This window comes from Chiloscyllium punctatum, chromosome 42, assembly GCF_047496795.1.
Source record: "Chiloscyllium punctatum isolate Juve2018m chromosome 42, sChiPun1.3, whole genome shotgun sequence".
NCBI lineage: Eukaryota > Metazoa > Chordata > Chondrichthyes > Orectolobiformes > Hemiscylliidae > Chiloscyllium > Chiloscyllium punctatum.
The window spans coordinates 15,897,117-15,919,186 of record NC_092780.1 but is presented as its reverse complement, the minus strand read 5'-3'; the positions used below and the strand labels follow the sequence as shown (position 1 = coordinate 15,919,186).

At 41.8% G+C, this 22,070-nt stretch overlaps 1 protein-coding gene across 2 annotated transcripts in view; it reads left to right on the top strand.

Moving 5' to 3' along the window:
• Positions 1–18,907: 18,907 nt before the first annotated feature.
• LOC140465762 (ras-related protein Rab-5C) overlaps positions 18,908–22,070 on the top strand; it is a 43,991-nt gene continuing 40,828 nt past the window's right edge. The window contains exon 1 of one of the 2 annotated variants that reach the window (XM_072561489.1): positions 18,908–19,070. The gene's annotated coding sequence lies outside the window, so the exon portion shown is untranslated. The remainder of the gene's footprint in view (positions 19,071–22,070) is intronic. The other variant, XM_072561490.1, reaches the window with a different exon arrangement.

The following is a 22,070-nucleotide window of genomic DNA, read 5'->3' as shown; positions in this document are numbered from 1 at the left end:
ACATCTGCTGGTAAATAGCACCAAGGCAACCAAATCACCCAGGCACAAGAAGTGAACCTTTCCTTCAAATTTATTCAGATTCCACTTTATACTTAAATGTGGAGATAAAGTACTGGTGAAATTATGACTTATTTAGACCTTTTTTTTTGTTTAGCACAAATTTACATAAAATCCAGATCACTTTCTCACATTAATGTAAAGCTGAGGGCAACTGGCAAACTGTATTCATGAAACTAGTCTGCAGTGTTTATGATAATCGGTAAGTGTATCAATTTGATTAGATTAGATCCCCTACAGTGTGGAAGCAGGCCCTTTGGCCCAACAAGTCCACACCGACTCTCCAAAGAGCAACCCACCCAGACCCATTCCCCTACGTTCACCCCTGACTAATGCACCTAACACTACAGGCAATTTAGCATAGCCAATTCACCTAACGTGCATATCTTTGGACTGTGGGAGGAAACTGGAGCACCCGGAGGAAACCCACTCAGACACTGGGAGAATGTGCAAACTCCACACAGACGGTTGCTCGAGGTGGGAATTGGACCCAGTTTCCAGTGCTGTGAGGCAGCAGTGCTAACCACTGAGCCACCGTGCCACCCCATGTACACATATTCCACGTGTATGAAGTTGAGGAAGAAATGCATTAGCGTCCGTTGATGATAACAACACAGCAACATAAGAAAGGCCGAAAGTCACCTGAACTGATTTTTTTTTTCCACTGTCTTCTTTAATTAATGTAGGGTGACAATGCGTTCAGGAGGGGGAAATGGCTCAACAAAGCCATTTGCTCAACAGGTACCCCTCTGATCTTCTAAAAACACTGATGGTGTTCAACATCAGCATTGAGAAGCATGGGTATTTCAGTGCCACAGTATACATTATCTCTAAATCATTTTTATTTGGCACCAGTCACTCACAGCTCTTGATGTAGAAGAGGTTTTAAACTGTAGCAACTGTTCAGAGATGTTATTATACTCTTCTGGAGCAGGTGTGACTTGAACACAGGCCTTCTGGCTCAGAAAGACAGACATTACCACTGCACCACAAGAGCCCTCAAAGATTAAATAAGGTTTAATTGCACGGACAAGATAAAACAGTCACGCGTCAGCACTTTGTAATAAGGATCACTAGATTGCAATCAAGACTGGAACCTCCTCATTTTGTCCAAAGACTAGTAAGGCCAGAAGGATTTAGAAACAGGAGTAGGCTCTTCAGTTCCTCAAATCCTTGCTGTTTCTTGCAATCATGGCTCATTGGATTGTGGCCCCCAGTCTACTTGTCTTTCTGCAACACCATAACCTTTGGCACTGTTGTCAATAATGACTCTAACACACATCAATTGTAGAGTTTTTACTTTCATCTGGGATGAAAGCTGAAACTTTCACACAGACTAGGAATTAAATAGTGAAGCTTCTGGTCTAAGTGTTTATCAGCTAACAATTTGGACAATCCTTTTTATTTCCCTATAAATGGATAATGTTTGCTATTTAATTGTCTGTTTATTATGTCTTCCCAAGAAAGTGGTGGTTTACACTGAGGGATGGGAGATTAGGCATCTCCTCCAATAAGTAAAAAACAATGACTGAAGATGCTGGAAACCAGATTCTGGATTAGTGGTGCTGGAAAAGCACAGCAGTTGAGGCAGCATTCGAGACTCCCCGGATGCTGCCTGAACTGCTGTGCTTTTCCAGCACCATTAATCCAGAATCTCCTCCAATAGTCTGATTGTGAGACTGGATAGTAAATGAAGCTCCAAGCTGTTTAATGATGGGAAGGGAAAATCATAGCTTAACATAAGTACTTTGGAAAATGGGAGCAGTGGGGTGTGGGGAAACTCTTTAGATTACAGACAACATTGCAGTTATTGTCAGCGCGACTCAGAAGCTCCATGGCAAATGCTTTCCAATGAACTTCTGTCCACGTGAAATAGGAGCAGATGTAAACTATTCTCTCCCTGAGCAGACCCTGCCATTCAATAAGATCATGTCTGGCCTGTTTGTATTTTGAAATTCATATCCCTAATTATTCCTGATCTCTTTTAATTCCCTTGTCTAACAAAACTTGTCTACCTCTAACTCTTAAAAATATTACAATGAATTCAACAGAAGAAATGTAACATTTGAATGAAATCGATCATAACAGCTTAAAGAACGATGGTGGGATAGTGGTAATGTCACTACTAGTATTCTAGTAACCCAGACTCATGCTATAGGTAAGGAGATTGAAGTGGTACACAATATGGTAAAAACAAGGACTGCAGTTGCTGGAAACCAGAGTTTAGATCAGTGTGGTGCTGGAAAAGCACAGCAGGTCAGGCAGCGTCCGAGGAGCAGGAAAATCAACGTTTCGGGCAAAAGCCCTTCATCAGGAGTAGAGACAGGGTGCCTGAGAGAGAGAGGAGGAAAACTTCTTCAAGGGAGGCATCCTTGCAAGAGGATTCGCAGTAGGGTTAAAATCAACTAGGTAATAACAAGGACTGCAGATGCTGGAAACCAGAGTCTAGATCAGAGTGGTGCTGGAAAAGCACAGCAGGTCAGGCAGCATCTGCAGTCCTTGTTTTTACCTAGTTGATTTTAACCCTACTGTGAATCGTCTTGCAAGGATGCCTGCCTTGAAGAAGTTTTCTTCCTCTCTCGCAGGCACCCTGCCTCTATTCCCGACGAAGGGCTTTTGCCCAAAACGTCGATTTTTCCTGCTCCTTGGCTGCTGCCTGACCTGCTGTGCTTTTCCAGCACCACACTGATCTAAACTCTGGTTTCCAGCAACTGCAGTCCTTGTTTTTACCATATTGTGTACCACTTCAATCTCCTTACCTATAGAAAGTTACATTTGCCATAGAGAGAGAGTGCAATGATGGCTTACTAATCTAATTCCTGAGAATTTGTCCTATGACATAAGATTCAATAAACTGGGCCTGTGTTCTCTGGAACTTAGAAGGATGAGAAGCGATCTCATTCAGACATGTAAAATTCTTACAGAGAACACTGATGGGGTAAATGCAGGAAGAATGTTTTGCCTGACTGGTTTCACGAACCAAGGGTTACAGTCTCCGAATGGTGCTGGCCACTTAAAAATGAGTTGAGGAGGCATTTTGATGCTAAAAGAGTGGTGGATCTTTGGAATTTTCTGCTTCAAAGGGTTGTCATCGAGTCTGTTCAAGATGAATAGATTTTAAAATATTTTTTAAAAGTCAAGGATATGGTGATATTGCTGAAAAATGGTGTTAAAAGTTGAATGCTAACCATGATCTCACACTGTGTGAACTCAATAGGCTAAATGGCCCACTCCTGCTTCTCTTTCTCGCGTTCTTAAGGCATCAAAAGCAACCAAAGCCATCAAAATAAAACTGTTTTGGAAACTCTAATTTGTATCATCAAAGGTCTCAAAGACCTCAGTTGACATGGAATGTAAGCAGCAACGCATACGTCAGTAAGAACAGCACAGAAAGAAAACTGATGACAAATCATCTGAATTCATTAATCTTCTCTTTTCTTGTAAAAAAAATCTACTTGCCTTGAAACTTATAAAACATAAAAATTGCACAAAAAGCAGTAAAAATGCCAAGAATTGTGCAAACACGCGGACAGAAGTGACTTTTCATCTGGACGTTTCTTCATCAAATCCCCTGAGCAATGTACACCATCCCAAAGAAACAGAAACTGCCTGAGTTAAGACAAAATTCACTGTCTCTACCTTTTGCAAAAGTGTTAGATTTCAGAAGTGTACAAAACAATAATTCTAGTCCATATCCCATCAGCATAAATAAAATTAATGAGAGAGTCCACAAGTGGTTTCCAAAAATGGTTCCAGAAATGAGGAACTACAATTATGGAGATGGATCGAAGAAGTTGGCACTGTTTGCCTTGGACAGAAGCTGAAGGGGAGATTTAACAGAGAGTTTCAAAGCCATGAATGAGCTTGACTGAATAGATAGGGAGAAATGTTTTCCACTCATAAAAAGAACAAGGGCAGAGGGCATAGATTTAAAGTGTTCGGCAAAAGAAGTAAAGGTGAAGTGAGGAAAATCTTTTCACTCAATAAGTTGTTTGGGTATGCAAAGCACTGCCTGGAAATGTGGTGGAGGCTGGTTCAATTGAGGCATTGGATGTTCATTTGGATAGAAATAGTATGTCAGGGTATGGGGAATAAGCAGGAGACTGGCACTCAGTAATGATGCTCACTTGACCAGCCAGTGCAGGCACAATTGGCCAAATGACTTCCTTCTACACCAAAGCACTTCTGTGATTCTAGGATTTGGACAGACTGAGTGATTGGACAAGAACATGGCAATTTGAAGATAATTAGATTAGATTAGATTAGATTAGATTACTTACAGTGTGGAAACAGGCCCTTCGGCCCAACAAGTCCACACCGCCCCGCCGAAGCGTAACCCACCCATACCCCTACCCCTACCCCTACCCCTACCCCTAACCTAACACTATGGGCAATTTTAGCAATGGCCAATTCACCTGACCTGCACATCTTTTGGACTGTGGGAGGAAACCGGAGCACCCGGAGGAAACCCACGCAGACACGGGGAGAACGTGCAAACTCCACACAGTCAGTCGCCTGAGGCGGGAATTGAACCCGGGTCTCTGGCGCTGTGAGGCAGCAGTGCTAACCACTGTGCCACCGTGCCGCCCACAATACAGATGAGAAGGATACAATTGTCTTCATGATTAGATTAGATTAGATTACTTACAGTGTGGAAACAGGCCCTTCGGCCCAACAAGTCCACACCGCCCCGCCGAAGCGCAACCCACCCATACCCCTACATCTACCCCTTACCTAACACTACGGGCAATTTTTAGCATGACCAATTCACCTGACCTGCACATCTTTGGACTGTGGGAGGAAACCGGAGCACCCGGAGGAAACCCACGCAGACACAGGGAGAACGTGCAAACTCCACACAGTTAGTCACCTGAGGCGGGAATTGAACCCGGGTCTCTGGCGCTGTGAGGCAGCAGTGCTAATCTGAACTACCCAATCATAATGGGCAGTTTGCTTTTGTTAGAAGGTTATTTTGTGCGTGATGCCATTTTAATTAGTCCAGGCTTGTGTTTCAACTATAAACTGCAACAGACTTGCATCATGAGCAGGTCTGTTAAGAAATAAATAAGATTCTAAGCATTGTATGGGACAACTACATGCAATATAATAAAATGCAACATTTTGTGTCATACATACTTTATCTATTTGATATAAATTACTCATTGTAGCATTGTCTTAGTTGATATTTTCAAGCCTGAAACCTTTGTCCTTACATGGTGAACAATTCTCTGGATGTTGCATATATCATCCCAGGTGCCCTGAATTGTTTGCCTCTGGGTTTGATGTACTGTGGTGCTAAACAAACCTTTCCCCATTGCTATCTGCAAAGCTGGGGGCTGTTATTATTTGTTCACAATTATATAATGGCAGGAGAAAATGCATACAAATGGTTGCGCCTATTTGACTGTAGAAAACCTCACTTTATACTGCTGATGCTGCAGTCCTTTAAAGGCGCTCAGCAATACAATGTCTACTGGCAAACCTTATTTAGTAATGTCTATAACTGGCAGCTCAATGAGAATTGGTAACTCAATCTAACCTAGGGAAATTGTTCTGGTTTTATGGAGAATTATTTGGAATGGTGCTAAGCCTGTGCTGTAACATTCCTTCGACATTGCCATGCTCATCGTCTTCAATTCTTTGACATAATTTTCAAAATCTGACAGAACACTCAAATGATTTGTTTTTAATTTTCAACATATTCTAAACTTAGAGTATGCTGCACTCCTGAAAACCAGACATCACATTGTAGGGGAATTAATTCTGTTGTTATTTAATTTCTGTTGGCTGGATTAAGATGGTTGAGAGCACCCTCTACAGGAAATGAAGGAGATTCTGCTCCGAACAAAATTACCACTCCTTCGCATGTCAGAGTCAATAAATCTTGCTTCATTGTATTGAAGGGAGTGCGAATTTATCTCTGCGCTGTGTTGGCCTGACCAAATGAATGCAGACCTTAATGAATGGTTTAAAGTAGTTGCAATCACCTTTGCTACTCAGAAAGGAATTCACAGAATTTAGCACAGTGTGCTGTGTTGTTCCTGCCTGTGTATCAAGATTTAGAAAGTCTCTTCAGAAATGTCCACTAATATAATTCTGTAGACAACAGATTTTCTACATCCTTTATATGTTTCCCCAATTATTCCCCCTCTCTTGAAGGTGGTAAAGCACTTATGGGTGAATTCTAGAGTCTGTTAAGCCCCAGGTGTCTCATCCAAGCACCAGTTCCTCATGTAGAAGCCTAACCCTGAGTGTTGGCAGGCTATTTAATCACAGAAGGCACCAGAGTTGGTCCTGATCCCATACTGACTTGATGCTGACGTGTTCACACTTTCAAGCATTGGCCAACAAACAAGGCAGGTTTCTTTTTTTTTATTGGTGTAGAGGTGCCAGTGTTGGATTGGGGTGGACAAGGTCAGAAGTCAGACAAAATGAGGTTAGAGTCCAACAAGTTTATTTCCAATCACAATGCTCCAAAAGCTTGTGAATTCAAATAAACTGGACTATAACCTGGGGTTGTCTGACTTCTGACATTTTTTATTCTTCCTAAGCCCAGGTGCACCTATCCTAGTGTCCACACATCAGCAGGCAGTCCTACAAGACATCAACTAACTCAATTGAACATGAAAAGAGTGATAATAGAAGCTAAACCTTCAGGCTTGCCATTAGTAGAGGTCTCTTGGCTATTTTCAACTCAGGCCAGTAAATTGTGCTAAGGGGCCTGTGTTAGTTGGTCTTCATAGCCATTGGCCTCAGCAAACTCACAGCAGATTTACTACCAAGTTGTAATCAGTTGCATGGAACCTCTGCATTAGGCACTGATTCCACTACCATGAGTTGACAACAATTATAAAACCAATTAAAGAAACACAAAATGGGGATAATGTATACTGCATTATTATTCCAGATGTCTTCAATTCAATGTGGAATAATGTATGCATTTATCTATATCAAAGGAATGCAATCTAGTTTAATCGTTGCTCTGGACTATTAATGGTCCCAATCATAACTCCTTTAACATATCGCAAGCCAGCAATTCATTAGAAATAGTCTCAATCAGAAGGGTCTTTCAATCCTTATGAATTGTGAATTATAGCTTGCTGAAAGTTATGCAGTCATTCTTCATTACAGCTTTGATTGTAACATTTCCATGCTCTTTCAGGTTGTTTCATTTTGACTTAACACAGGAAAGCTGGCAGGAAGGAACTTCAAATCTACACAGGAAAATTCAGTTGAATGATGAATAAGGAACTGGGAGGCTCAGTCATGGGACCTGGTCTCACTGTCCCTTAGCTTCCTGTCTGCAAGCTCTAGAAGACACAAGTAAATTTGTCCATTAATATAAAAAAGAAGCCAAATAAAATGAATATTTCCAACATCTGAAATTTATTTTCTTTTGATTTGAATATTGTTTTCTACTGTTTCTGAAACTTGATGATTGAAGGGCATTACTGCTGAGATCATCAGATACAACAGCCCCCCATATAGCACACCTCCCCCGATGCACAAAATGCACATTGTGTTGGTTCCCCACATCAGTTTGTGCCATTATGTGCTCAGCCTAGTTGGATATTGACCAACAATTCTCAGCCTTATTAAAGCACCAAAACGTGCATTTGTCCTACTTCCTTCCTTTTTGATCTTTGGAAAAATGCCAGTAAGATCCTTCCTGCTCTGGACACACTTGCATGAAATGTCAGTTTGAATCACAGTTTGTGAGCTGCTAAGTCAGACAATTACATAAAAGAAAGAAAGGCTCTTTGGAGGGTCAGTGCAGACTTGATGGGCCTCTATCGGCCCCTTGTGAGAGATAAAATAGTAACTTAATTTAATATCTCTTCTGAAAGGCGGCACCTTTGACAGCATAATATTCCTTTATGACTGCATTGAACTAAGAAAGTAAGGAATTCCTTTATTGGTCAGAGCATTGCTTATAGGAGTTGGGAGGTCTTGTTGCCGCTGAACAGGACATTGATTAGGCCATTTTTGGAATATTGTGTACAGTTCTGGTCTCCCTCCTGTAGGAAGGATGTTGTGAAACTTGAAAGTGTTCGGAAAAGATTTACAACGATTTTGCCAGGGTTGGAGGGTTTGACCTATAGAGAGAGGTTGAATAGGCTGGAGCTGTTTTCCTGGAGCTTCCGAGGCTAAGGGGTGACCTCATAGAGGTTTATAACATAATGTGCAGCATGGATAGGCTAAATAGATAAGGTCTTTTCCGTGGGATGGGGGAGTCCAAAACCAGAGGGCATAGATTTAGGGTAAGAGGAGAAAGATTTAAAACCGATCTAAGGGGCAACTTTTTCATGCGGAGGGTGGTGCATGTATGGAATGAGCTGCCAGAGCAAGTGGTGGAGGCTGGTACAATTACATTATTTAAAAGGCATATGGATGGGTATATGAATTTATGGGTTTAGAGGGATTTGGACCAAATGCTGGTGAATGGGACTGGATTAATTTAGGATATCTGGTCAGCATGGACGAGTTGGACCGACTGTTTCCATGCTGTACATCTCTATGACTAATTGTTCTGCTTTTTATTTCTGCAGTCAGCAATTTTGCAGCTAAGGAAACCTGTTAGTCTAACACCAAATGTCTCCTCAAGGAACAGGACTGCAAAGCAATGTGTCAAACCATGTAATAGTTGAAAGTGAACGAGAAGAGCTGGTGTCATTTTTAAATGGCTGTTTGCATATCTGATCTGCATAATATGCCTTGACCTAGTCACTTTGTAGCCCCAGAACAGTTGCCACGATCTAATAGATCCATTCATCCTCCATAATTAAATAAGCTTGGCACGGAAGAAGAAAGTGGCGTTAGCATTAACTGTGGTCAGGGATTCTTGAAAAAGTATAGTGGCTGTCTACATTTACATATTGTTCCATTCTACACACTTCAATTATACATGGTGGAAATTTGTTGCAAACAGTGGTACACAGTAAATGTTATCAAATGTCCTCACTGTTATATCATGTGAGTGCAATTCAGTTCTATTGCCATCAATGGAATGAAATATCATAGAATGGTTCCAGTAGAGGACTAGTATGATTGTTGTATTATTAAGATTAATGATAGCTAGATGAAGACAATGATTAATCAATCATCTTGAACATGTGAAGTAAAACCTTTTGGACACTGCCACTGAAATCATGTAGGGGCCTGAACAATGTGGTCTATTCTTGGGATTTGCACAGGAAATCAGGTGAAGCCTATCTCAACACCAAGGGTAACTCATTAGATCTTTTATGCAACTGCCCACAATGATATGAGGTTCCCATTAGGCAGCAAAGAGCTGCTAATTAAGAGGATTATAGCTTATTAAATGCCTCATTAATGGCTCGACAAGCCTCATTAATATTCAGATTCCTATCTTTGCAAATGTGTTGAACAAACTAAATGTTGCGAATGGAAGTCAGGTACCTGGCGACTCTAGCTCGCCGCTGACTGCAAGGAGCCTCTGCTTCTCTCAGGATCAAACAACATCACAGGGCATGACCCATAGGCACTAGCTGCTCGCACTCCACATCCACTGACATTGGCATTTCACACGACACGTCAACATGGCACCAATCCCATCCACCTGCAGGATGCACAGGAATTTGCATTGCAGGGCAGACTAGCAGCTAACATTGACAGACTGCTGCAAGGACACTGCCTACAGTGACAAGCAACAATTCACACTTTCTGAGTCCTTTTGTGAAAGGGCACCTCCCCGTGCCCTTGTTGTCATGCCTTCTAATCTGAGGACAAATGTTTGGGCGATGGAGTGCATGTGTATGCACCTCTCCAGCACACCCTGACGGTGTTGGACTTGGCTCACCATGGCAGCTAACTAACCTGTTCATGGAGAACCTACTAAAGATAAGACGGAAGCATTCACAACCTTCAGCCAGAAGTGCCAAGTGGATGACTAGCCCTGGCCTCCTCCAGAGCTCTGCAGCATCACAGATATTAGTTTTCATCCAGTTTGATTCACTCCACGTGATATCAAGGAATGACTGAAGGCAGGGGATAAGGCAAAAGCTTTGGGCCATGACAAACGTTCCCGTAATTGAACTGAAGACGTGTGCTTCAGAGCTTGCCTCACCTGTAGCCAAGCTGTTCCAGTACAACTGCAACACTGGCATCTGCCCAACTATGTGGAAAATTGCCCGGGTATGCCCTGTACACAAAAAGGAGAAAGTCAACTCAGCCAGTTATGACCCCATCAATCTATTCTTAGTAAAATGAGGTAACTGTCATCAACAGTGCCGTTGCTTAGCACTTGCTTATTGATGAACAGTTTGGTTTCTGCCAGGGCTACTCAGTTCCTGACCTCAATACAGCCTTGGTCAGTTCCTGACCTCAAACATGGACAAAAGAGCTACATTAGGTGAGAATGGCTGCCATCGATGTCGAGGACATATTTGATCAAGGTGGTCTCGAGGAGCTCTAGCAAAGCTAGAGTAATGGGAAGGAGAGAAAACTCTCCACTGGCTAGAGTCATACCTGGCACATAGGAACATGGTTGTTATTGCTGAAAGTCAATCATCTCAGCTCCAGGTCATCTCTGCAGGAGTTCCTCTCTTTAGTATCCTAGACACTACCCTCGTCAGCTGCTTTATCAGTGCACTTCCATCCATCATAAGGTCTGAATTGGAATGTTTGCTGATGATTGTACAAAGTTCAGCATAATTTGTGACTCTGAAAATACTGAAGCAGTGCATATCCAAATGCAAAAAGACCTGCACAATATCCAGGCTTGGGCAGAAAAGTGGCAAGAAGCATTTATGTTACACAAATGCCAAGTAATGACCATCTCCAATAAGGAAGAATCTAATCAATGTGCCTTAATATTCAATGTTAGCTATCAACGTCCTGGGGTGGGGTTGAGGGGAAAAGGGGGTGTATGATCACCTTAATGAGAAACTAAACTAGCCACATAAATACAGTTGCAACATTCAGGCTTGAGCCGATAACTGATAAGTAACATTTGTGCCATACAAGTGTCAGGCAATAACCATTTACAATAAGAGAATCTAACCATTTCCCCTTGATATTCAACCTTCATACCATTATTGAATCCCCCTCTATCAACACCCGGACTTTAAATGTTGACCAGAAATGGAATAGGTCAGCCAAATAAATATTGTGCTTATAATAACAGATCACTGTCTCAGAACCAGAGTTTGATGTCATTGGCAGATAAATTGTCTGTGGTGATTCTGGGGGACAGGATTACATGCATTTAGTGAGATAAGGACTGATTAGGAATACTTAGCATAGTTATGTTGAGGCAAGTTGTATCTCACAAATTAGTTTTTTTTGAGGACATGACCAAAAGGATAGATGAGGGATTAGCAGCAGATGTTGTTTTACATGGGCTTTAGTAAAGCCTTTGACAAGATTTCATTTGTTAATTTGGTCAGTAGGGTTAGATCACATGGGATTCAGGGAGAACTTGTCAATTGGGTACAAGATTGGCTTGATGGTAGGAGACAGAGGGTGGTGACGGAGGGTGTGACAAGCAGTGTTCTGCAGGGATTGGTGCTGGATCCACTGTTGTTTGTCATTTACATAATGATTTGGATGAAAATTTAGGAGGCATGGTTAGTAAGCTTGCCGATGCCAAAAATTGGTAGCATAGTTGACAGTGAAGAAGGTTATTTAAGATTACAATGGGATCTTGATCAATTGAGCAAAAGTGAGTACTCCATCAGGAATGGAGGCAGGGAGCCTCCAGGGTGGAGAGATAAATGGGAGGAGGGGATGGGGAGGGAGTGGGGCTGGGGAGAAGGTAGCAAAGAGTACAATGGGTGGATGGGGGTGGGGGAATGAAGGTGATAGGTCAGAGAGGAGGGTGGATCGGAGGTGGGAATGAAATTGGCAGGTAGGACAGGTCATGAGAATGGTGCTAAGCTGGAAGTTTGGAACTGAGGTAAAGTGGGGGGAGAGGAAATGCGGAAACTGGTGAAGTCCACATTGATGCCCTGGCATTGAAGTGTTCTGAGATGCCTTCCCCTGCCACTGCAGGAATTGCAAAACCTGTGTCCACACTTCCTCCCTCACCTCCGTCCAAGGCCCCAAAGGAGCTTTCCACATCCATCAAAGTTTCACCTGCACATCCACCAATGTCCTTTATTGTATCCATTGCTCCTGATGCGGTCTCCTCTACATTGGGGAGGCTGGATGCCTCCTCACAGAGCACCTTAGGGAACATCTCTGGGACACCTGCACCAATCAACCCCACCGCCCCGTGGCCCAACATTTCAACTCCCCCTCCCACTCTGCCGAGGACATGCAGGTCCTGGGCCTCCACCACCTGACGCCTGGAAGAAAACGCCTCATCTTCTACCTCAGAACACTTCAAACCCAGGGCATCAATGTGGACTTCACCAGTTTCCGCATTTCCTCTCCCCCCTGCCTCCATTCTTGATGAAGGGCTTTTGTCCAAAATGTCAAGTTTCCTGCTCTTTGGATGCTGCTTGACCAGCTGTGCTTTTCCAGCACCACTCTAATCTAGATTCTTGATCAATTGAGCCAATGGGCTGAGGAGTGACAGATGAAGCTTAATTCGAGCTATTGCATTTTGGTAAAACAAATAAGGGCAGGACTTATACAATTAATGGCAGGACCCTGGGTAATGTTGTAGAACAGAGAGACCTAGGGGTAAAATTTGCATTACATGAAGGCTGGGTGGTTAAGAAGCTGTTTAGCATGCTTGCATTCATTGCTCCGACCCTTGAATATCGGAGTTGGGATGTCATGTTGCAGTTGTATAGGACATTGATAAGGCTACTTTTGGAGTACTGTGTACAGTTGTGGTCGCCCAGCTGTTGGAAGGATATTATTAAGCTGGAGAGGATTCAGAATGGATTTACCAGGATGTTGCTGGTTTGGAAGGTTTCAGTGATAAAGAGAGGCTGGATAGGCTGTGATGTTTTCACTGGAGCATAGGAAGTTGAGACGCGACCTTATAGAGGTTTAAAAATCATGAGGGGCATAGATAGGGTGAATAGCAAAGATCTTTTCCCTTGGTTAAGGGGGTTCAAAACTAGGGGGCATATTTTTAAGATGACAGGGGAAATATTTAAAGGGGACCTGAGGCACAACTTTTTCAGCAGAACATGGTTCGTATGTGGAATGAACTGGCAGAGGAAGTGGTAGATGCAGATCCAATTACAATATTTAAAAGACAATTGGACAAGTAAATGAATAGGCAAGGATTTTGAGGGATATGGGCCAAACACAGGCAAGTGGGTTTAGTTTAGTTTGGGAAACATGGTTGACATGGATGGGTTGCACCAAAGGGTCTGTTTCCGTGCTGTACGACTCTATGACTCTAAGTAGTTGCCAATGGGGACAAAAAAATCCAGTCTCATCAATGCCTGACCACCCATCTTCAAGGCAGAACCCAGAGGTGTGATGAAATATTCTCCGCTTGCCAAACAAATGCAGCTTTAACAATACTCAAGAAGCTCACCTGATTGGCTCACCATCTACTAGTCTCAACATTTGCTCTCTTTCCCATCAGTGCAATGTGGCAGTTGTGTGTACTAATTATGAGATTTACCGCAATAACTCACCAAGGCTGCTTTGACAGCAGCTCCAAACCTGTGACCTCTACAACCTAGAAGATCAAGGACAGCAGATGCATGGAAATACCACAACATGGAAATCCTCCTCCAAGCCACAAGCCATCCTGACTTACAAGTACATCCCTTTCCCTTCACTGTCACTGAGTCAAAAGGTTGGAATTCCTTCCATAACAGCATTGTGAGTGCACTGACACTCCAAGGACTGTAGCAGTTCAGGAAGACAGTTCGTGCATACAGATTTACTTGAGAATCTGATTAAAAAACAAAATAATGAAACAAATGTAAAGGATGATTTAGCATTGAAGTTGATTCCGGCAGATTGTTCAACACAAAGAATTCATGAATTCTGCTCAAAGGATTGTGCAGGTCAATAATTGAGCTTATTAAGCCAATGGTCTCTCACTCTAATTTGAATGTGAATAGAGATTCAGAATGATATGCATCGTATTTCCTCTTCCTGACAACATCCTCATGAGGACTAGCTTTCATGGAGCAATTATGACATTTTGTGCTCCACATTATCGTTGAAGGTTGATGAGCCACAGTAGCTCACTAGTGGAAACTAAAGGCTAGGATTCTTCACATTCAGCTCCAGAGGAGTATCCCTAAGACCCACAAACACAATATGGGTTGTTACTGTCTCATATCATCCACCCAGAAGCAAAAACAAGTAAATCTTGTAAATAACGGTGCTGGTCTGAACTGGACTTCCACATTATGGTAAAGATGACATATTTGAACTAAATATCAAATTTTATTATATTTTCCTGCTCCAGTTGTGACTCCTCACCCTGTAATTCACCTTTCTGGCAGCAATGCCTAACTCGTCCAAAGGCCTCAGTCCATTAAGTTACATTGGGATGTCTGATTCATGCAGAAATTAAATGAAGCCAGGGTTTCAAAATCAAGTGGTCCTCTTTGCTATCAAATAGTTGTGCACTTTTTCAAACTGTTGTCCAAAAGTCGAAATTGACCTTTTGAGCTTTATCCAAAAAAAAGTCAAGTAGTATCATGCTGGTGCATCTACATAAAACTTCAGTTACGTCATAATTAGAGCACAGTGGCTCCCAACGTTGGGCTAACAACAAGGGTGTTGAGACAGAGGAGAGTGAACAGCACAAGTCCACTAGGATCCTGCTCATAAGGCAATGAACCAACAGGATAAAAGACTTGAGAATTTAGGGCTGTTTTCCTATTGCAGAAGAGATTTCAGTAGCTTGAAAGAAGTGTTCAATATTATAAATGAATGAAACAATGTATAGATTAGATTAGATTACTTACAGTGTGGAAACAGGCCCTTCGGCCCAACAAGTCCACACCGCCCCGCTGAAGCGCAACCCACCCATACCCCTACATCTACCCCTTACCTAACACTATGGGCAATTTAGCATGGCCAATTCACCTGACCTGCATATCTTTGGACTGTGGGAGGAAACCGGAGCACCCGGAGGAAACCCACGCAGACACGGGGAGAATGTGCAAACTCCACACAGTCAGTCGCCTGAGGCGGGAATTGAACCCGGGTCTCTGGCGCTGTGAGGCAGCAGTGCTAACCACTGTGCCACCGTGCCGCCCACAATGGAGGGTCTCCAACAAATGGATGTGGACAACACACTACATGTGAAAGAATTAGATAAGTGTGAGAGTGGAATAATCTGTGTGGAAAATATAGACTATTTTTAATTCTACTTTAGATTCCATAAGGCATTTAATAAGGTGCGACATCAGAGGTTAATATTGAAAATTAAAGGACATGGTGTAGGAGATAACACTAGGCATGAACACGAGGCACTAACAGGAAATAGAAAGTTGACATAAATGGGTCATTTTCTGATTGGCAAGAAGCAACAAGTGGTGTGCAAATGGATATCGTTATATTAAGTGAATGGGGAAATGATCTTGTAAATGGAGAATATTACAGAAGAATGTGAAATTGTCCAATTTGTTTGGTAGAATAAAAAATAAGCATATTATCTAAATGCTGAGGGATTGCAGAGCTCGCAGAAAGGATCTGAGTTTCCCAGTGCATGATTTATAGAAAATGCAAGTATGTTACTACAGCAAGTAATTTAGAAAAATAACAGAATATTATTGTTTATTTCAAGGGGAGTTGAATATAAAATCAGGGAGATTATACTGGGCATTGTGAGACAATAGTTGGATAGAATGTACAGTACTGGCCTGCCTATTTAAGGAAGGATATATATGTGCAAGAAGCAGTTTAGAGAAGGTTTAGACAAATAGTTGGAATGGAAGAGTGTGGTGCTGGAAAATCACAGCCCTGTCAGGCAGCATCAGAGGAGCAGGAGAATCAACATGTTAAGCATATGCCCTTCATCATGAATGAGACTCAATCCTGATGAAGAGCTTATACTCGAAACAGCGATCCTCCTGCTCCTCGGATGCTGCCTGATCGGCTGTGTTTTTCCAGCACCACACTCTTTGACTCTGAACTCCTGCATCTGCAGCCCTCACATTCTCCCAAAGGTTGGAATGGGCAGGTTGTCTTATAAAGAACTGTTGGATGGCTAGACTTCTATCCACTGAAGTTGAAAAGAGAAAGAGGTTACTTGATTGATACATCTATGGCCCTGAGGTGTCTTGACAGGATGGGAAATGATGGTTCCTTTCATGGGGCAAGCTAGACCCAGGGGTCACCCATTTAAGAGTGAGATAAGGAGGATTTATTTTTTCACAGAGAGTTATGACACTTTAGCACTCTTTTTCTCAAAACGCAGTGGGAGCTGAATCTTTGAAGAGTTTTAAGGCAGTGGTAGATAGATTCCTCAGAAGAAATTGACTGGAAGGATATCAGAGCATATGGAAATGTGGAGTAATCAGTTCAGCCATGATCTCATTGAATAGCAGAGCAAACTCAAGGGGCCAAATGGCCTACTCCTGTTCCCAAGTTAAATTTGGGCTGAATCACCAGTTTCTGTCTTACAACTTCTGTGTATTTCTATATTTTTTCACTCATTTTACTACATCAGAGCTCTCCGTAATAAGGTAAATGGGGCTTGTCCCTGTGAGAAAATATTAGGCAAACAGAATTTTTACCTAAAATATTCCAGCAGTTCTTTTTTTTTGTCTGTGTGGATTGGTTTGGACATGGTGAGGAACTTCTGAGGAGTTGTCTCATAAATACCAAATAAACATAAAATATAAATTAATATTAGGTAGAATACCTTGAGACAGAATACCTTGAACACTGAGGGATGAATTATTTTGTTTAACAGTAAAAAAATGAAAATAAACTTTGGGATTGTGAATGGAAATAAATAATAAGTGACTAAGGCAATATTTGTGCCATTGCTTGAGATTATTTTTTGTCTAATATCTCTTAAACTAAAATGGGATTCAGAGAGAAATTGAAGGGAGTAAGATTAATTTAAATTCTACACAGAAAGTGGTGATTTCAGCTGCATTACTGACTGTTCAAAAATGAAGCTCACTACCACCTTTTTGAAAGGCAACTAAGGATGGCCAATGAATGCTTGCCAAGCCAAGACTAACTACATCCTATGAATTAATAAAAAAGCAATTGCATTTCCAGAGGGCCATCATGGGCTCACCAAGCCCAATAACACACGTTTGTTTATGTAACCATTCTTTGATTCAATTCACCCCAACTGGGATATCATTTAAAAATAAGGGTCCCCTCTTTAAGGCTAAGATATAAAAAAAATTATCTCTAAGAAGGTCAAAAGTCTGTCAAATCCTCAGCAATGGAGACTGGGTTCTTTCATATATTCAAAGCTGAGATAGGAAGATTTTTGATGGACAAGTGAGTCCATCCTTCCAGGTCAGCAAGCAAACCTACATCCATAACTCAACCTCAAGCGACAAATGTTTCTCAAAACTTGCAAGGCAGGCTCAAGGGGCTAAATGGCCTGCTCCTAATTCTTATGTTTCACAAATGAGCTTTAACTTGGAGAATTGTTAGTTATTCAAAATCAAAGAGTTAGGAAAAGGTAATTAGGGAGATACTATTCCCCTCAGTTTAAGGATACCAAGCCAGAAGATATTGATTGAAAATAGTTGATAGAAAAGAAGCAATGGCAATACAAGGAATGTTATTTTTACACAGTTAATGGTTAGGGTCTAGAATGTATTCCCTGAGAACGTGGTGGAATGGACTCGATTGAGGCATTCAAAAGGAATCACATCAGGATCAGTGAAGGAAGGATGTTCAGGGTTATGGATAAAAGGTGAAATGCTGGTGCAGAGGCTCAAATGGGCCAAGTAGTCTTCTTCCATGCAGTACCTCTGGCGATCCTATAATCATTAAAGGTTTAGAAAAGATTTGAAATAACCTTTCTATGTGTAAACACACACACACACACATATATGCGTAGTTATTGGGGGTCTTGTGATCATTATTATTTTTTGCCACTGGGCTAGAAAGTTCAAGTCCCAACTCAGAATGCTATGGTCACTAAGTCATGATTTGGAGGTGCCGGTGTTGGACTGGGGTGAACGTTAAAAATCACACAACACCAGGTTATAGTCCGGGAGGAGAAAGTGATGCTGGAGACCAGAGTTGAAAGGTGTCGGGCTGGAAAAGCGCAGCAGGCCAGGCAGCATCCGAGTAGCAGTAGAATCGACGTTTCGGGCATAAGCCCTTCTTCAGGAATGAGGCTGGTGTGCCAAGCGGGCTGAGATAAAAGGTGGTGGGAGGGAGGGGGGAATGTTTGGGCGGGGTGCTAGAAATACGATAGGTGGAAGGAGGTGAGGTGAGGATGATAGACCAGGTGGGGGCGGAGAGGTCGGGAAGAAGCCTCATTCCTGAAGAAGGGCTTATGCCCGAAATGTCGATTCTCCTGCTCCTTGGATGCTACCTGGCCTGCTGTGCTTTTCCAGCAACACACCTTTCAAACCAGGTTATAGTCCAACAGGAGTAGTTACCTGAGGGAAGGGGCAGCGCTCCGAAAGGTAGTACTTCCAAATAAACCTATTGGACTACAACCTGGTGTTGTGTGATTTTTAACTGTGCAAACGAAGAGTACCCTAACAGTGCACTGTCAAACACTCTGTCAAGGGAACCTAGTCAGGTTGACTACCCCTGCGCCCTGGGTATTGTAGTCCCAGATGCCCAAAGACTTGAGTCCACAACTCCCGGCATGCAATGGGCAACGTTCTGATTGGTCCATCTCCGGGCAGGCGGCGCGGTGCCATTGGCCGGCCGGACCTCACCCTATTCAGCGTCTATTGGTCGAGCCTGATGTCAATCCGAGATCTGCCCACCGCGCTGCTTGCGCAGGTCCGGAAGTGCGTGAATTGGGCGGGTCGGACATGTGAAAGCGGAAGTGTAGGCCGAGGTTTGGGCCTGGTGTTTTCTTTTTAAGTCAGAAGCGGGGCGGCAGCGGGGAGAAGTGAAGTAAAAGTCGAAGGGAGGGGTATATTAGACGCATCGCCTCTGCTTTGCGGTGCTGCCAAGTGAGTATCCGTTTTTATGGCTTTAAAGGGAGGCGAAAGTCGAGGTTGTTGAGTCGTCTTGAGGTAAATGTCGGTGTGTCCGCTGTCAGAGTCGGGCCAAGTTTATCTGGCAGCAGAACTGGGCATTTCCCCCTTATCAACCTCCATATAATCTAATCCCACTCCAACCCCCTCAGTGAGAACTTTAACAGTGAGAGTGTAATCCTTGTTGGTGAGGGGAGAACTTTTAAATAAACATTACGGGCAGAGAGATTGGATTCAACTTGAGAAGCCTCGACTGTGCGTTGTTCCTGGTTTTCGGTTCGTTTCTTTTAGGTTTCGACTTTGGAGTTGTTAAAATTGTTCACTTTACAGGTTCATGGGCAACAACAGAATGAGTAAACCATGTACTGAGTCAGCCGTTTTATAGTGAATTTATTGCGAAACAAATCGGGGGCACAGTGCAAAGCTTTAAGTGCGTTTTGTAAACTTTTTTTTCTTTTGCAGTCGGAAGTAATCAATTTCTTTTAACTTAGCTACTTGTTAGACTCCCACTTTGCTTCTCTTTTTCTCTCCTTGTCTTTGAATTAGTGTTTTAATGACAGCCCAATCTCAGAATTCTGCTTTTAATGTTGTGAATTTAAATCTGCCTTTCTTGAAGTATGTAAAAGCCATATTTTTTTCTTAATATTATTGCCTCTTGATCGCCACCACCCCCTCCTCTTTTTTGTTCCCCCTCACCCCCAAGTCATGTCTTACTAGCAATTTTTTCTAGCAATGTGCATTTCTCAGAAACAATTGTCTTGGGGTTTAATCGCTACATTCACTGGAGTTTATACTGTGTGCATTTCATTGTCTTGGGAATTTGTACAAGCAACAAAGTTTGCTGAATTGTAGCTAAGATATTTGGAAATACTGCTTTCTCAGTGATAGCATGGGATACCTAGATGTGGAAAGAGACTATCTGTTTACTTTTTCTACCTATAGCTGTGTAGATGTATCCTCATTTTGTGTAGCATTCTTTAAAATGTAGAATGTAAATTGTAGTAATGTTTCGAAGTCTGCAGTTGTAGAGATCCTTTTTAACTATTTGCAAGTCAATTCTATTTAGTCTATTATTCTATATATCCAGAAAAGTGTCCCCCTTCTGTTGTAGACAGTTCTCCCTTTCCAGGAGATTTGCACTAGTGTAGTCTATTTTGAATTAGCAAAGGACCACCAATCCACAATTCAATTTCCAACATCCAAAATGAAACAAAAACAAAATGTCCATGTATTCTGTAAGTATTGCATGAATAAATCGGGTCCAATGTATATTGAAAATGCTAAAATCCATTGCTTGGGATTTTACTGGAATACTCAACATCAGAGCACAGTACAGTTAGATCCCTTTTATTGCTGGCATTTATTCAGTCAAGAACCAGGTTTACAAAGATCCCACAGATGCTGGTGAGTTCCTTAAGTTCTGAAAAGCATTACCTGCACTAACTTTGAATCAACTTTTAATAGCCTTTAAATCTTGTATTTTTTTACTGAGCCAGTGTAAAGTTACAAACTGGTACCTCTATCACTTCAGTGTTATGCATTGTTAAATGGCTAGAAGTAGGTTAAAATCTCAAGTGTAGCTGTCTTAGTCAAATTTTGCATGTCAGGAGAATACTTTTTTTGATTGGCTTGAGGCTGTATCAATTGATCTAACAAACTGTTCTTCCTATTTACTCAATATGAATAATTTTAATATTTTATTTGAATTTCTTTTACTCTGGATTCCAATTATCTATTTTAAAATGCCTTTGAAAGTTGTAGCAGGCAATAGTCTTGATTTGGATTGAAAAACTTGAGAGTTCAGAATTGCAGGTGTCCTTGATTCTAATCTAAAACTGCGATACAGAAGGAAGAACTGAAAGGTGAATCCAGTAGTTATGTTTTTTTTCAAGAACGAATAGCTTTTTGCACTGACGTCCAGAACCTGATACTGTTAAGACTGGAAAATAGAAAAGTTTTTGTCCATTCGCCTTAGTGGGCAGGCTCATTGAGTTCTTCACTGAATTTCTCTCTCAACTTTCTCTTTTTGCTTTTATTCAATTTTTAAAAATTTTCTTGTGCAATGGATTTGGAAAGGCAAATCTGTTTCTGGGCTGCATTTGACAATTGTGCCAAAAATGAAGGACTTCAGTTGTGTAGGATTAGAGAAGTGAATATTTTTTGCTTTGAGATGGTTAAGGTGGTTTTCAGTCATGCGAGTGAAAATTTGTGGGTTGGTCTCTGAGAAATTTAACAGGATGGTCAGTAACAAGAGTATTCACTTTAAAATAAGTTGTAAAAGACTGAGAGTAGAGATATCTCTCTCATCCAGTAAACTTGATGTGTAATCTACCACCTGCGGATGCTGAAAGCTGGTTTTTAAGTAGTAATTTAGGTTTGGGGTGAGCTTCAGAAATTGGATAGATTTTTAAAATCTGGTACAGGCAGAATAGGCTGTGACAGCTCCCTATGCTGAGAGGTTCTGTAATTCAACGAATTGCTTTGTGGGTTGCTACTGAAAATGAATCTAAGGTTCATTTAATCCCTGTCCTCTTTCCTCAGCTTTCTTATAGAGAAGGGAATCTATATTGCTTCCCTTTATATAACTTGTGTAGTGTGTACTTACAACTGTTATGTAAGTAAAAGTGGTAGTGATCCTGCATGTATAAATGGCTTGCATACTCCTGGTTAGAAACGTAATGATAAAAATCCATCAGAAATGAGGGATGGAAATATCTACATCCAAGAACAGAAGGAAAAGCGCAACCTCCTCCTTTCCCATATCTTCCAGTTATAAACAATACTGTGACATTATTCTTGAGTGAAAATGTGAATCATTCAAATTTTGCAACATTTTCTTTTGCTAGTGTCAGTATTTAGCACATGACTGTATATATTTTTAGGAGAAAGTGAGGACTGCAGATGCTGGAGACCAGAGTTGAAAAATGTGGTGCTGGAAAAACACAGCAGGCCAGGTTGTGTATATTTTTAGCCTTT